This window comes from Podarcis tiliguerta (assembly GCF_965153285.1).
Source record: "Podarcis tiliguerta genome assembly, chromosome: 3".
NCBI lineage: Eukaryota > Metazoa > Chordata > Lepidosauria > Squamata > Lacertidae > Podarcis > Podarcis tiliguerta.
In genome coordinates this window covers 49,566,548-49,582,434 of record NC_139536.1, presented here as the reverse complement: position 1 = coordinate 49,582,434, position 15,887 = coordinate 49,566,548, and the positions used below count along the sequence as shown (strand labels likewise).

Sequence of the window (15,887 nt, the reverse complement as noted above, 5' to 3'; positions counted from 1 at the left end):
ATAGCAACTGAATGATGGTGTGTACCAGGACTCCTCTCAGCAGCACAGTGCAAGGTCATGACCTGGAAAGTACCCTATTCATCTCATAAAACAAAACAAAATAGGAGCTATTTCCAAATATATTTCTTCTTCCAAAGAAAAGCATACGCATACGAATAGAGACAAGTATGCACATACACACAAGCAGAGTAGTTAAGATTTGGATATAACCATAGACCTCAAGTTATTGCACTGAAAGGAAAGAGAAAGTGGAATCTTATAAAGGAGGTATTGTGATTATTTTTTTTCAAAGGAAAGGAATTGTACTTAATGAAAATATACCATGTCCCACTGCAATGTCACCAGATTCACTCCATTGGAATTACAATTGGCAAAAACAAATAAAGCCTGCAAACGGTACACATGTAGTTGGCTACTTAAGCAGACATGGCCCAATTCTGAGCTTGAACCGTTGTTGCTCTTCAATGGTTCAAATGTGACTTTCCCACAAGTTCCAAAAATGAAACAGGGCAACAAATCTCTGCCAGCATAATTCAAGCTTGACCTAGCCTCACACATCTTCTAGTCATTACACAAAGACAGAGGTGCTAGTTCCAACAGTATTTATTCCCAGAGAAAAATGGCCAAAAAGCTCCCTTCATAAGTTTCAAACACAAGGCAAAAATCTTGCATGCGAGTACTGACAAACCTCCTAAAGCTGCTCCACCTGTTTTGTGTGCCACGATTCATCCCTGCTTGATTGTTGATATTGTTGAACCACAGCTCCCATCATCCATGACCACTGGTCATGATGACTGTGGCTGATGGGAGTTGTAGTCCCAACAACATCTGAAGCATACCAAACTTAAAGAAATTGGTACTAAACAAGTTTGTACTAGGAATGTTTCTTGCCTGCTTTGAATAGACAAACCAGCAAGTATGTCTGTCTGCAACTTGTACAGCAGGAATGGGAAATCTCCAGATGTTTTGAGGCTATTGCTCCCATCATACTGGCCAAAATGTGAGTTAGCATCCTACAGCATCAGGAAAGCTGCAAGTTCCCTATCCCTGTTCTACAGCATGAAAATAAAGACTCTCACTTTAAAGATAACGAGCGGGTAACAGCGGCAAACAATAGCACAGTTCTGAGAGTACCGAAGTAATCAAATACACAAATAAACTGAAAGCAATAATAACAGCCTGACAGGCATGCTAGAATTTGAAACAGAAAATGTTAACATACATGACAGAATGTCATTATTCATGACAGAGTCATTTCTGTGTCCTCACTTACCCTTACTTAAAGCCCATTGATGTCCACGGTCCTGTTTATGCATAATAATGCAGGATCACAGTCACTGAGACTAAAACAAGTATCTTCAAAACACTGTACTAGAAAAACAACAGCTTACATTTAATAATAATTTTTTTAAAAGCAGCTCTGGTCGCCTCATAACTTTGAGTTTAGCATGCAAGGTTTTCCTGATCTTACAAGTTTTTCACTGCAAAAATCCATTTCCTATCTTCACGTTGCAAGAGCAATACGATACAAATATTTTTCAAAGGTGAGTCGGAAACAAGTGCAGCACATCGCCTAGAGGGAGTAAGTTGCATGTTTTCACAAACAGAAAACACACTGAATACAAAAGTGATAATTAGTTCTGCTGGGGACAGAACTAATTAGAATAACTCCTTAACTACTGCTTCTCACTGTGAATGCGTGGATAAGAAACATTTGTTTTAGCACAAATAATAAAAAAATATTCCTTCATCATCGTTATTTCTACAATAATAATATTTTTATGTAATGCTTCTAAAGCATTCAAAACACTTCATATACACTCATAATCCTTATAACAACTGACTTGTAAAGTCAGTATTATTCTTATGGGGGTATTGTGGCTGAGAGATGTACCTTATTTATGCATTACTCATGTGTAGTACAACTGGGTGTCAGGGGACTCAGCTACACAGCAGCAAATAAAACGTTTTAAATGTGTTGTAAAGTGCAATATACAAATGTGACACAAGACGGCGACAGTGAGCTATGCCAAATTCAATGTATTTTTCAAAACTTTTTTTTTAAAAAAGTATTTTCACAGCATTGTTTATATGTGTGTAGATTCCATCCTGAAGTAACATCTAGGCACAAGGAGCGTCTTGCAACTCTGCCATTCTATTCAGACAATTGCTCACAATGCATGTTTGCTTACTTTTAAAAATCCAAAGTCAGGAGTAAGACTAAAGGTGCGGCCCCACTCTGGTCTGTGAACATGGCCTGTAAGCAAGTTACACGTGTGCAGGGATACATGGTCTGCCTAAGGCTACCTACCTAGTGAGCTTTGAATTATAGACTTACCAGCTCACAGTGTCTTTTATCAGCTTTGGGTCATAAACTTCACACTTAACTAGGTAGAGATAGCCTTGCCAGTTATCCATGTTCTTGCTACCTTCTTGTTAATATTTTATTACAATGCGCTTTGTGTGGAGCTGGCTTCAAAAACAGTCTAGAATTTTTTGTCAGTCCAAAATAGGGTGGCAAGCTTGTTAACTGGGACTGGGCGATCTGACATTACTCCTGTCCTCCGAGAGTTGCCTCCCAGTGTTTCTTGGCTCAGTTCATGGTGCTGGTTAAGTCCTGCATCATTTGCTGATAGATCACCTCCTCCCACATATAGCTACGCAGACAATGAGGTCATCTCTGAAGGCCCTATCCAGGTGCCCTCTCCAAATAAGGTGAAGCAGTTGGCTACCAGGAAGAAGGCTTTGTTGGTTATAACACCCTGATGGTGGAATGTCCTCTTCAAAGAAGCTCCCTTGGTGCCCACTATATCCTTTTTGATATGAGGACATTCTTATTTCCCCAGAATTCTAAGCAGATTTTTAATGGCTCTTTAGCAGCATTTAATGGATGAAATTCAACATGGCACTAAGAGGGTTTTTTCATCAATGCATGCATTTCTGCTTGTCAGACAGAACCATGTCTCCTCTCCACCCCCACATTGTTCTATTGGTTCTCCTGACCCTCCAGAGCAGATTTTCTTCTGGGAGGGAACATTGGGGGTGGGGGAGCTCTTGTGCACTAGCTGGAGTCCTTCTGCTGGCTTTCACCAACACGCCAGGTTAGTTGAATCCAGTCAAATGTTTTTGCTTTTAGATCTGTTGCACTGGTTGATAATTCTATTGGATTGTTTTATTCTTATGCTGCCTAATACTTTTCAATGCCACATTCTGCATTTTAAAATTTCTAAATTGTATTTTTAGAATATTTTAACTGATCATTGTCAGATGGCCAGGGAAACTTTGGTTATGGAGCAGAATATAAATGTAAGTGAAATCTCTTCTGCTTTTAAGTTATAGCCAAAGCATGTGTATACCACCATTTAATATTCCTGCTGAATGATGGAATCTAGTGCTAAGAACACCCAGGATTGCTTCAAGAGAGTTTGTTTTATTTATTTATTGTTTTATTCAAGAGAGTTTGTTTTATTGTTTCCAGGGAGATTAGAGGACATTGGGTGTTTACTGAGCATTCATTCTGATTAGCTCGCAGGGAGGTTAGGTGACATTACACCAAGCAGATGCTGTCCCACTTTCCAGTTTCTATGTCCTGTCACTTTCCTTCTTGCAAAAGTCTGGTGCCAGGACTGGTTGGCTGGGCAAGAGCTCCAAACCAACTTTAATTATGCAACCTGAACTGGCCAATTGGATCCCACCCAAAAATAGAGACAAACTGGAAGTGCACAGCATCATAAAACACAGTCCTGTTTACATTGCAAGTAACACAATCCATAGGTTCACCCAGCTCTTATGTTCACAGAGAACCCCTGAGTATGTTAGAGCACAATAGATCAAGATGCATTACTGTAAATCATTTTTAAAAAATGAATTTTGTAGAACTATGAATATATGAGTTTCTAAAAACCAATGTTAGAATCAGATATCCACAACTGTACTAATCCTAACCTACACCCCACCCCCAAGCACTGCCTGTTAATAAGTCTTACTTCAGAGTCTAGACTGATTGCAAGGCTGTGACCTTAAATTGGCCTTTACATTCTGGGAAAGCTTTTCCCACCCTGAAGTGGGAAACCACATGAGGCTCCAATACGGTTTTTTAAAAAAAATTATCCACTATGAGACAGGATGGTACATCCCAAAGAGCTAAATAATGTCCTGCATATCCTGGGAACAGGAAATTCCTACCCTGTGAATTCCTGTTTCAGCATGCAAAAGGGGGGATTCTGCAGTTTATTGGGATGACAGAAGGACTGGCCATGCCTTTGTGGTCCATGCAAGAGGAGTGAATCATAACAGAATACCTTCCTGCCTCTTATCAAGACAAAATCCACAGGTAAGAAATCCCTTTTCGTAGTAATTTTTTAAGGCATCCATGGCATGTGTGTACACTGCTTCATTCGGATTAGAAGCTAATCCCATTAAATGAATCCCTTCTTTGTTCAAAACATCAGAATTCAACAGTAATTTTATAATATCCTTTTCAAGTCAGACCTTTTTTTAAAAAATAAAATAAAATAAAGAATCACAATCCATTTAAGTGAAGAATGCACAGCACAAAAAAAGCCCTAAGCAGTACCTAACAGTTGTGCTTGGACAAAATCTGTCAACCACTAATAAACAGAATGTGTTTTAGTGGAAACAAATTGAAAGTATCATTTTCAGTTACAGAGAATATAATTGATTTATTCTCCTATCGAATCCAAGCTTTGTTTTCCCACCAAAAAGCCCTTATACCAGGCATAGGCAAACTCGGCTCTCCAAATGTTTTGGGACTGCAACTCCCATCATCCCTGACCACTGGTCCTGTTAGCTAGGGATGATGGGAGTTGTAGTCCCAAAACATCTGGAGGACTGAGTTTGCCTATGCCTGCCTTATACCTTCTCCAACTGCCCATGCGGAGTACAGGTAACTCGCGTCTTACGCTTGTTTTATTTACATGATTGCAGCATTGCGTGGTTGGTGGAGGAAATAAATAAATAAATGGAGAGGGGGGAAACCCAGTCTCCGTTTATCTATTTCCCCCATCCCACATGCGCAAAGTTGTGATCACGGTTTACCCGGCTTTGGGAAGATGCTGCAAGGGCTCTGTCAGCATTTCAGAGGCCTCACACAGCCCTTCCAAAGCTAGGTAAACAGAGCATCAGGCGCAAGGGCTCTGGCAGGGTCATAGACTTCTCCCTTCTCTTTCCCAAAGCTGAGCAAGCACCTACTAGGCTTTGGGCAAGGAGACAGGAGGACTCTAGGACCTTGGCAGAGCCCTACCTTCCCTAAACCAGATAGGCAGTCCTGCACATTGCACAGGAGCCAGTTCCAGGGGTTCATGGCTTTATGCATTTTTGCATACAAACATGGACCCCTGGAACCAAGATGTGAGTTACCTGTAGCAGACAGGGTATTCAGGGACTGGAGAGACCTCAAGTTCTGAAGGGTGAGCAGCATATAGTCTTAAAACCCCTTTAAAAAATAATGCTTTGTCACATGCTACCTTGATATAGATCTTTTATCTACTACCCAAAAGGCAATACCATTTCACAACTGCTTTTCCTGTTTGTTAGGTTTCCTTTTACCTGCTTTCAATCTTTGCATTCCCACTATTTTCAAAGGGAAATAAGGAAGTACAGTAAATAAGAGCAAGGCAAGGGAAACCTTTAATTAAGAGGCATGATTAGAAAGAAGATGGATACTTCTTCCCAAGAAAATGTTTCATCTGTTAGATGATAATCTAAGCCTTCAAAACCAACATCTTTTTTCCTGTGATTACTGTTATTACATGTAATCTGTGGGCTAAATTATAAAGTTCAGCCTTAATTATGATCACTCTGCATAAGCATTAGGAGAAGCCGACCTCAAGTTTGTATGGATTGTTCCCTGCTTAGACTAAAGAAAACCAGTGGCTTCCTTCAGCACAATTGCAACAAAATTATCATTTGAACTTCTTGTTAAATGCATTTGACAGCAATTTCAGATTTATAAATCAGATATATATTAGCTCCCTCTATTCACTGGTTTGCTGTTACTGAAGAAGATTGACAGGAAACCACACGCAATAAAGTTTCATGCTCAATTGTGCATATCCAAATATTAGCCCACAAAAACTTTCAAAGGCACCATTTACTGCTCTTTGCCCATGAGCACTCCATACACAGAACACTAAAATACAGTGGTACCTCTAGTTACGAACTTAATTCGTTCTGGAGATCTGTTCTTAACCTGAAACTGTTCTTAACTAGAGGCATGCTTTTGCTAATGGGGCCTCTTGCTGCTGCTGCGCCGCTGGCACATGATTTCTGTTCTCATCCTGGGGCAAAGTTCTCAACTCGACGTAACTCTTCCAGGTTAGCGGAGTTTGTAACCTGAAGCATTTGTAACCTGAGGCATTTTTAACTCGAGGTACCACTGTATTAACATTAGTTATTTCAAAAAGTTCATGATCTAAGATTTTTGCTGTTTTGACATTCACCCATTTCCCACCAATGGACATTACCGGCTTTTTAATCAGTTAGCACAGGATTAATTATTTTAATTTCCCACCCGCGCATCCCAAATACAGTTTTAATCAGTTTCAAACCATAATGTTCTCTCCTATTTATGTGATCTAGTGCAGTCTCATTTGCTAAGTTCATATAAAATGAGCAAATGAAACCCAAGGCTATTAAATTGATGCACCCTGTGGGAACATATAGAACACTTAGGTTACAAAATAAAGTTATTTAACACACTAGACGATAAAGGGAAAATAATCCTACTTTTAAAATCACTAATTAAATTCTTCACTAAAATATTTTGTAAGTTAATCGTTCCAGGAAAAAACAAAAACCAACGTAGCATTACATTAATGAGCTCAATTTACAACGATTTCTTACCAATACAAGGGGCTCACTGAACATCAAGGATGTTACATTTCTTCTGATGTAGTACGATTGCATCTTGCACAGGAGTTACATTCCGAGGATGGTGCACGCATACAAAAACCTGTATGCTAAAAACCCCTTGCATGACCATCCTTAACTTTCAAGCAAGGCACAGAGCTGAGGAAACATATAGGCATAGGAGCCCCTCAACAGTAGATTAAGCCTGCCAGACTGCAGAAAAATAGGTCCAAGGAATGGTATCCAACTAACTTGTTCCATCAACACAAAGATTCCACATTAAGGATATTATCCCACATGCTATCAGTTATATTCAAGAGTGCCCAGCTGACTTTAGTGATTTCATGCATGAGCTAAATCAGGGGTGGCTAGCCTATGGTCTGCAGGCTGAATTTGATTCCCCAGGTGATTCTGGATGGCAAACAAAGCCTTTCAGTAATTTGGCTGCATTTTCAGAAAAAGGGTTTTGTTTTTTAACAACAGGTGGCACTGTTGTCCTCACACTGTTTTGGAGAGATCTTCGACAGCCTGACAGCAGAGCTTCTTACATTTGCAAAAGAGTCCCTCCTGCTTCTGCTGCAGCACCATTCTTAGATCTAAGAAGCAGAAGAGCATCCCTCTGTTTCCTATCTCAAAACCTTGGTGATGATGATGTGCCAGAGGCAGAAGAGGTTCTGTGTGTATGTCAATATGTGCAGGCTCTGTGTATGTGCATGTGTGTCCATGTTCATCCGTCCCCCCTGAGGTTGAGTGTGCATGTGCACATATAAATTGGGCTCAGGTTGGCACGTGGTTCTCAGAGAGGTGGCAAATCCTCAATGTGGCCTTTGACCCAAAAGAATGTATAGCCGCCCCTGAGCTAATCACTACAGCCTAGGTATGTAACAGCTAGATATGAATGCTAATTCAATTCATTATTTACGGAAATGGGCACATAAGTAGAAACTTTCAAATCATGGTTCAGCTATGGACTACAGAATCTTTTAAAGGGTTGTTGAAGTTTTTTAATTACTGATGGCCATGCAACTCTGAAAGATGAACACACATAAATAAGGCAAGAAACAGCAAATACCATGAAACCTCAGTTATATTTATGCAGTTGCAAACATAATTAGGCCATATTTGTATTGAATCATCACTGCATCCCCTAGATGTGGCACTTAAGAGCTGAATAGCATCAGTAATTATGGGTGATTTTAAAACTCCAAGTAGACCTGCTGAAATCAGCTGCTGAAATCAATATGCTTATGTTACTTAAGTTCATCCATTTTAGTAGCTCAACTCTGAGTATGGGTAATGCCAGATATCACAGTACAGTGGTACCTCAGGTTAAGAACTTAATTTGTTCTGGAGGTCTGTTCTTAACCTGAAACTGTTCTTAACTTGAACCACCACTTTAGCTAATGGGGCCTCCTGCTGTTGCTGCGCCGCTGGAGCACGATTTCTGTTCTCATTCTGAAGCAAAGTTCTTAACACGAGGTACTATTTCTGGGTTAGCGGAGTCTGTAACCTGAAGCGTATGTAACCTGAAGCATATGTAACCCAAGGTACCACTGTATTAAATTTTAAAGCTAATACCTTTCAGTAAAGACAGCCATTACTCAAATAAAACCAGTATTATCACTCTTCCCTTACATAATAGCTGAAATATCACAGACACCTTTCTCACTGATACAGGCTAACACTCATGTTAATGTTAGATTCTGGCAGATCATGACTGCTTAGAACAGCATAGAAGGGGAGGATACACAGCTTACACCGCATTTCTAACATAACATAAAAAGTGGACCTGGAGAAGTGTGCGCACAGTACCTGCTCATGCACTTACAAGGGGCTCCCCTCGCCAATACAAGATCAGCTGCATCTATGTTGGCAGCTTTTATCTCCAATTGAGAGAGGGAAGGTGAGGGAATAGGCAGAATCTGGCACCTACTACCCATTGCACCTACCTAACCAGAGTACTGAGTGTAAGTCAACAGCTTTTTAGATCCAGAACTGCTTTCTGCACGAGGGTCATATGAGTGTGTATTACACTTGAAACTGTGTGGTAATAATGCATAGCACAGAACTCCCTGCAGTGCACATATGGGCTGCATGCAGCCCTCACAAGCTTTCCCTGCAGGCAGCTGTGGGTTCAATCCATGCCACTCAAGCCTGCAAAGGGAACGGGTTCCTTTGTATCCCTGACTTGAATTCAAAGAGAAAATCAGGAACAATCCATCCTAAATCTTCTTTCCTTTTTAGACACAGCTTAAAGCAGGCTTCCTCAACCTCGGCCCTCCAGAGGTTTTTGGCCTACAACTCCTATGATCCCTAACTAGCAGGACCAGTGGTCAGGGATGCTGGGAATTGTAGTCTCAACACATCTGGAGGGCCAAGGTTGAGGAAGCCTGGCTTAAAGTCTCACGTCACAATTTGAGCCTTCCCATAACTCATGCCATATATGGCAACAGGTCTGGAAAAGTTGGGCATCAATTGCCATAAACAGTTGTACAGGAAAGTTTTTAATGTTTGATGTTTTGATTTGTTGGAAGCCACCCAGAGTGGCTGGGGAAAACCAGTCAGATGGGCGGCATATAAATAATTTGTTGTTGTTGTTGTTGCTGCTGCTGCTGCTGCTGCTACTGCTGTTATTATTGTTATCATTGCTATTAAACAGCCTGGCTGGCCAACCTCTGATGGGTCTAATTAGGTCCATGAGCTGCAGGTTTCCCTCCAATGCTGCAGCTCTTCCTTAAATGGTTTTAAATCCATAGACTACAATTCAGGAAGTTCAGCATGCTGTGAATACAGTGGTACCTCTGGATGCGAACGGGATCCGTTCTGGAGCCCCGTTCGCATCCAGAGCAGAACGCAACCCGCGTCTGCGTGTGCGCGATTCACGATTCGCCGCTTCTGCGCATGCGCATGACGTTATTTTGAGCGTCTGTGCATGCGCGAGTGGTGAAACCCAGAAGTAACACGTTCCATTACTTCCAGGTCGCCGCGGAGCGCAACCCGAAAACACTCAACCTGAAGCAACTTCAACCTGAGGTATGACTGTACAAGTCTATTTTCATGTCAGAAACAGAGGCTTAACATTATTCATACTGTTTTCTTCTACTAACTTCCTAAAGTGACATCTGTCTCCAACGTACATGACATTCTTGTTAGATCTCTCACGGCTCTGCTTCATCTACCCATTATGCCCTTTGATTTTGCTTCTTTCCACAGCCATAAACATTAAAACAGGGGTGGAGACCAGCCCTTAGGCCCAATTAATCCCATCAAGCCTCTCCATTTGGCATACAAGGCAGTATCGACCAAGCCACATCCACCTGCCCTGCACCTGACATCATATGATCCTCAGGCCTTGCAAAGCGCCACACGCAAGGCTCTGCAAGCACCAATGGCCAGTTGTATGTCATGCCTTGCAAAGCACTGTGCCTTTATCCCCAGTCTGATTTCAAACCTGATATCACTGTGGCATCAGGTGATTGACACGTGGGTAGCCTCACCTGACTGCCAAGCCTGGTCCACTGGGTGTCACCCCAGCAGTAAAGGAAGAAAGGGTTGCTGATTTATCCAGAAGAATCCAAGAATTTTCTCCATTCTTCTCTAAGTAATTATTATGCACGTCTTACCTAGTATCTTTTTTCTTTCTTTCAGTAAGCCATAATTCACTGTTCTCAAGGTACTTTGTAATGGCAATGTAAAAATTATACCAAAAATAACACTCATTTAAACATAGCTCATTATCCATCTGTTTTCATAATTTCCATTTCACATGAGAAATCTTGAAAGAGCTATTTGAGAGTGGGAAATATTGAGGGAAGTAAAGTTACTTCTATAAAAGGACATGAAGTTACAGCCATGGAAGCCCTGTCGGACATTCGGGTTCCAAAGAAAGTTCGCAAACTACAACACTCACTTCCAGGTTTGCGGTGTTTGGGAGCCAAAACGCCCGAGTACCAAGGCATTCAGGATCCAAGGTACGACAAATTACTGGAGGACAGATCTATCAACAGTTGTTAGCAATGGTAGCAACACAGAACCTCCAAGTCCAGAGGCAGAGTTACAGGTGCTGTGAACCCAAGAAGAACCTGGTAGGTGACTGTTAAAGAACGAATGCTGCACTAGATGGAACCTCAGTCAGAACCAATGACACGTACACGTTTTAAGAACCGTTCTGTGTTGCTGAATCTTAAATGCCTGACAAATTAACAAATTAACAAAAATGTCCTCATGTCATAGAAAACTGTTTTTCACTGTCAGCTGATAAATCTGAAAAACTCAAATAGAAAAACACAAAACTGTCCTTCATAACAACCCAGAGGCATGATGCAGGCAAAAGTGTCTTAAGTTTGAAACAGAATTATTTGGGTTGCATAATTAAACAAATAGTCTCAAGGGAAGAAAAAAAAAGGCAAGGGTAGTAACTACGTAATCATTTGTTGCAATGTGCGTACATTTCAGTAACAACCAACTATAGGCATGATGAGTGTCCAAATAGTTTTAAAAAAATAATGCACAGAGTAGGAACATTATTATTTTTTCTTAACAGAGATATATTGAGCAAAGAAATTATTTCTGAGTTAAATAAAGAAATATATATGCAGCCATCCTTGGAGTATATTTGAACGTATTTACAACCACCAAAATTGAAATGCAGCATAAACTGTTATTTTTATTTAATTATTGTATTTACATCCCACACTTTTCTCCAAGGAGCTCAAGGGTGCATGCATGGTTCCTCCCTCCTCATTTAATCCGCACAACAACCCTGTGAGGTAGGTTAGCCTAAGAGGCAGTGATTGGCCCAAAGTCACCCAGTGAGCTTTGTGCCCAAATGGGGATTTGAACCCTGGTCTCCCAGATCCTAGTCTGACACTCCAATCACTATGCCATACTTGGGCCAGCAAGAACTCCAACTAAGTGAAAAGTTGGAGTATGTGAAATTTTCAAAAAAAAAAAAAAAAAAAAAACCTATTGGCAAACTATGGGCTATGTAATGTTTTGAAATATTGTGCAAATTCTAAGAAGTTATTTGCATTTGGTTCCTTCTCTCTCTTTTCTGGCACAATATATGGACTTGCACCCTAAGCTTCTATGGGGAGAAGTCCACTCATGGAATCTTCCAACTGGTCAAAGGCGCAATTTTCATTTACTTCTCCTGCCCCCACCCCACTCCCAAACAACCTGCTCTAAAAGATTGGAGGACATTATGGAACAGGGGTCAGCAAACTTTTTCAGCAGGGGGCCGATCCACTGTCCCTCAGACCTTGTGGGGGGCCGGACTGTATATTTGGGGGGGGGGGAATGAATGAATTACTATGCCCCACAAATAAGCCAGAGATGCATTTTAAATAAAAGCACACAATCTGCTCATTTAAAAACACCAGGCAGGCCCCACAAATAACCCAGAGATGCATTTTAAATAAAAGGGCACACTCTACTCATGTAAAAGCATGCTGATTGCCAGACCGTCCACAGGCCGGATTTAGAAAGTGGTTGGGCCAGATCCGGTCCCCGGGCCTTAGTTTGCCTACCCATGCTCTGGAACAATGCAGGAGGTGGTGCTGGAGACTCCAGGGAAAGGAGAGTGAAAATAGCCCCCCCCCCTCTCTCACACAGACACACACACACACACTGCTTTCACCAGTAGGAGCATTCATTATACCAAATACGCTTTTCATGAACAGACGGAGCCCTTCTGTTTGTGTTAGGGCAACTGAAGATCAAAGCTCTGACTATTTTGCAAGACAAACTTCAGAACTTACGAACAATTTCCTTAAGCCATGCAGAATTTAGCTGAGTCTTCCTATTTTACAAACACTGCATGTTGCATTCCGTATCTGATTCCAACAGCACAATGAAGTAAATATTGCACACGGTGATTTAAACACTTTTCTGGTGGACATTCGTGCTTGCCAAGTAATTTAGGAATAATACTAAATAGTTTGAACAGACAGGATTCTGGCTCTGTTTCAAGGAAAGCAATAAGATGTTTTTAAAAATGCTTCAACAGAGCTGCCTTTTTCAGACAAAGAACCTTTCTTCCTCTCTGGCGCACATGTTTGGGAAGAGAGCCAAGGTGCTACTTATCAGCTGTTTGACATCAGGGGAGGACTGTGTGCGTCAGAAGGCCCAGTGGGGACTCCTGAGTTATGGCAATGGACCATGTGGTTCTTATCAGCTTGTAAAGCCTTGCACTTCAGCCACTGCAGCGTGAACGGGGAGAAAAGGAGGGGCAAGAGGATAAGGTGATTTAAATAAACGTGAAGACTTGAAGGCTTCCCAAGCTATCGCGGGCTAAGTGTGCTGCAGCAAGTAGCACTATGAATAAACACAACTTCTTTGGTTTAAACTCTTCTCACCTCCCTCCTGTAGTAATTGCATAAGGACAAAGTGTTCAAAGCAGAGGAGGAGCCCTGTTTGCAGAATCAATTGTTCATAAAGAAACAAGGGTATGTACCCCTGGGATGTGGAATACAAGATGGACTGTTAAACAGCATCCTAATTATTTCAATAATATTCACATACATTGTGAATACTCTGTCAGGTCTGGCATTTACTTCTGAGCACCAAAAATAGCATGTGTTTTATCTGTTCTGACTTCTGCAGCAAATAGCTTGTTCAGTAGAATTTCTTCATAGGCTGCCTCATGCCAGTTTCTAATGTAAGGGCCAGCTTAGTTTGCAACCCTAGAATAATCCATAGGCAGCATGGAAGTGTATGAATTGTTCCTTCTCCAACTACTGTATCAAGGTCTGAAGCAATATTCAGCCTAGAACACATGCTGATAGGCACCACTGACTCACGGAGATGGAAGGGAAACATTAGCAATTTACTTCCAGAAATGTTTTTTCAACCTACAGCTTGATTTAAAAAAAAAAGTTGCTGCATTTTTTTAATGGAAGTATTTACTAAATTGTTAACTTGTTTTTAGATTTCATTGAAATGTCTACAGATACGTCATCTGAGCAAGTTCCCAAAATCTATCATGAATTTTGCCTTGTCAGAATCTGTTGGCAATCAAACTAGGCAGACCACCTGCTTCCCAAGTAATTTCACTCACTTCAATTGGAATTCTTTAACTTCCATTTAAATATTTACAGATGATGAGTGAAACTGAATGGTACCTGTGTACAAGCAGAAAGGACTTCTGCTTGCACAACAAGGCTTTAACCCTTCTTTGTCTCCTTCCTGCAGCTGCCTGCGCCCTCCATTAATCTGTGGCAGAGGGCTAGGGAACCCTCAGAAGCCACTGGCAGGAGGTGGCTGACATTATCTGTCATATAGCTTCACTTTTTAAAAAGTCTAGCTTTTTAAACCTACACTTGAAAAACGAAGGAATTCAGAAGTTCACACACGCAGCACTTGTAACTTTAGTTCATCCAAAAAGGTGGGTGTCCTTCCCAACTGCAGGTTCTATGAGACCAATACTACACACAAAAATGTGAATTCAGTAAATTTTGTTGAAGTTACGTAATCTCTTTGCTTCAAAGCATGTTTAAAGAAATGCTGTTAAAGACAAAAAGAATGCTTATTAGAGTTTGACTCTAAATGGAAATACCTCCTTATAATTATAACCTATGTTATGACTATTGCATAAATACTACTTAGTAAATATTCTGGGCCACACTAATATTATGAGTTTTTGCCCCTACCTAAAGTGACAAGGCTCCTGCCAACCTAGCAGTTCGAAAGCACATCAGAGTGCAAGTAGATAAATAGGTACCGCTCCAGCGGGAAGGTAAACGGCGTTTCCATGCGCTGCTCTGGTTCACCAGAGCGGCTTAGTCATGCTGGCCACATGACCTAGAAGCTGTACACTGGCTCCCTCGGCCAATAAAGCGAAATGAGCACTGCAACCCCAGAGTCAGCCACGACTGGACCTAATGGTCAGGGGTCCCTTTACCTTTACCTAAAGTGACAAGGAGCCACAGTTTAGCAACAGAGCATTAGGTTTACATATGTAAATCAGGCATCCACAAGTCTGCTTGCCATAGGTGAGTACCCCCCATACACCTGGCAAGCAGAACCGCAGGCATCCTATACACTCTTACCCCAGTGGTCTCATTTCCACAGTGGTTTTTGAGCAGGTACAAAACAGCTTGATTCCTTTCCAAATAGGGCAGGCTACCACTGTTGTTGCTGCTGCTCTTTTACCTTCTATATAAACCACATAATTGAGAGAAAAGGTTCTGATTCTCCTCAAACCCTCTAGGTAAACCAGAGAATGCAGGGGAGGGGATTGGTGAGGACCGCAAATACTGAACTTCTGCATAACACAAAATTCCTGGATCCAACAGTGGCATCTCCAGTTTAAAAGATCTATAGTCGGAGGGCTTGAAGACCTTGAATAGCCACTGCCTGTCAGAAAGGTAAAGTACAGATCTTTCGCCATAGAGAATGACGTTTCAAATAGCAAGTTCTTAAAATTCCATTCGCTCATGAAGTTTTATTTTGTCAGCAACAACAAAGTCCCAGTGATTCCCAAGGTCTTAGCTGCCGATCAGAATAGGTAGTACTTGGCTCAGACAGACTAATATTTTAATGCAGCTTTATATTTCATATGTACCAAGTACAATGACAAAGAAAAGCCTTTTCTGTTTAATAACGAAAAGTATATCCACTCCCAGTATAGCAGCTACCCTAACTGCAAATTTAGTGAAAATGTTCATACACTGCTAAATAAGAAGTTTCCTTTATATGCTATGTATGTGTTAGAAATTGTGAGGATGCAGGGCTGTGCTCTAAAAATGAAATTTCTTTTTAAATTTAGCACAGCTCATCAGAATACCAGAGTTCACTTAGCCACAAATTTACACCACATGAAAAGAATTGTTTTATTCAAGCTTCACTGAAGAGCTGGGTAAAATGCCTATGCAAGTCCTTGAATTATCATGACTATGTTGTGTTTCCATATTCTAAGTTTTGTTACCATATTCAATGAAGTCCTATTGCAAAATAATTTTTGTCAAATTTTCTACAGCAAAAAAATGTTTGGTCTGGAAAGTATTTCCTGAACCAAA

General features: G+C 41.0%; 1 protein-coding gene across 22 annotated transcripts in view; it reads right to left on the bottom strand.

Moving 5' to 3' along the window:
• PDE10A (phosphodiesterase 10A) overlaps nt 1-15,887 on the bottom strand; it is a 186,784-nt gene that overhangs the window by 56,131 nt on the left and 114,766 nt on the right. The window lies entirely within an intron of this gene.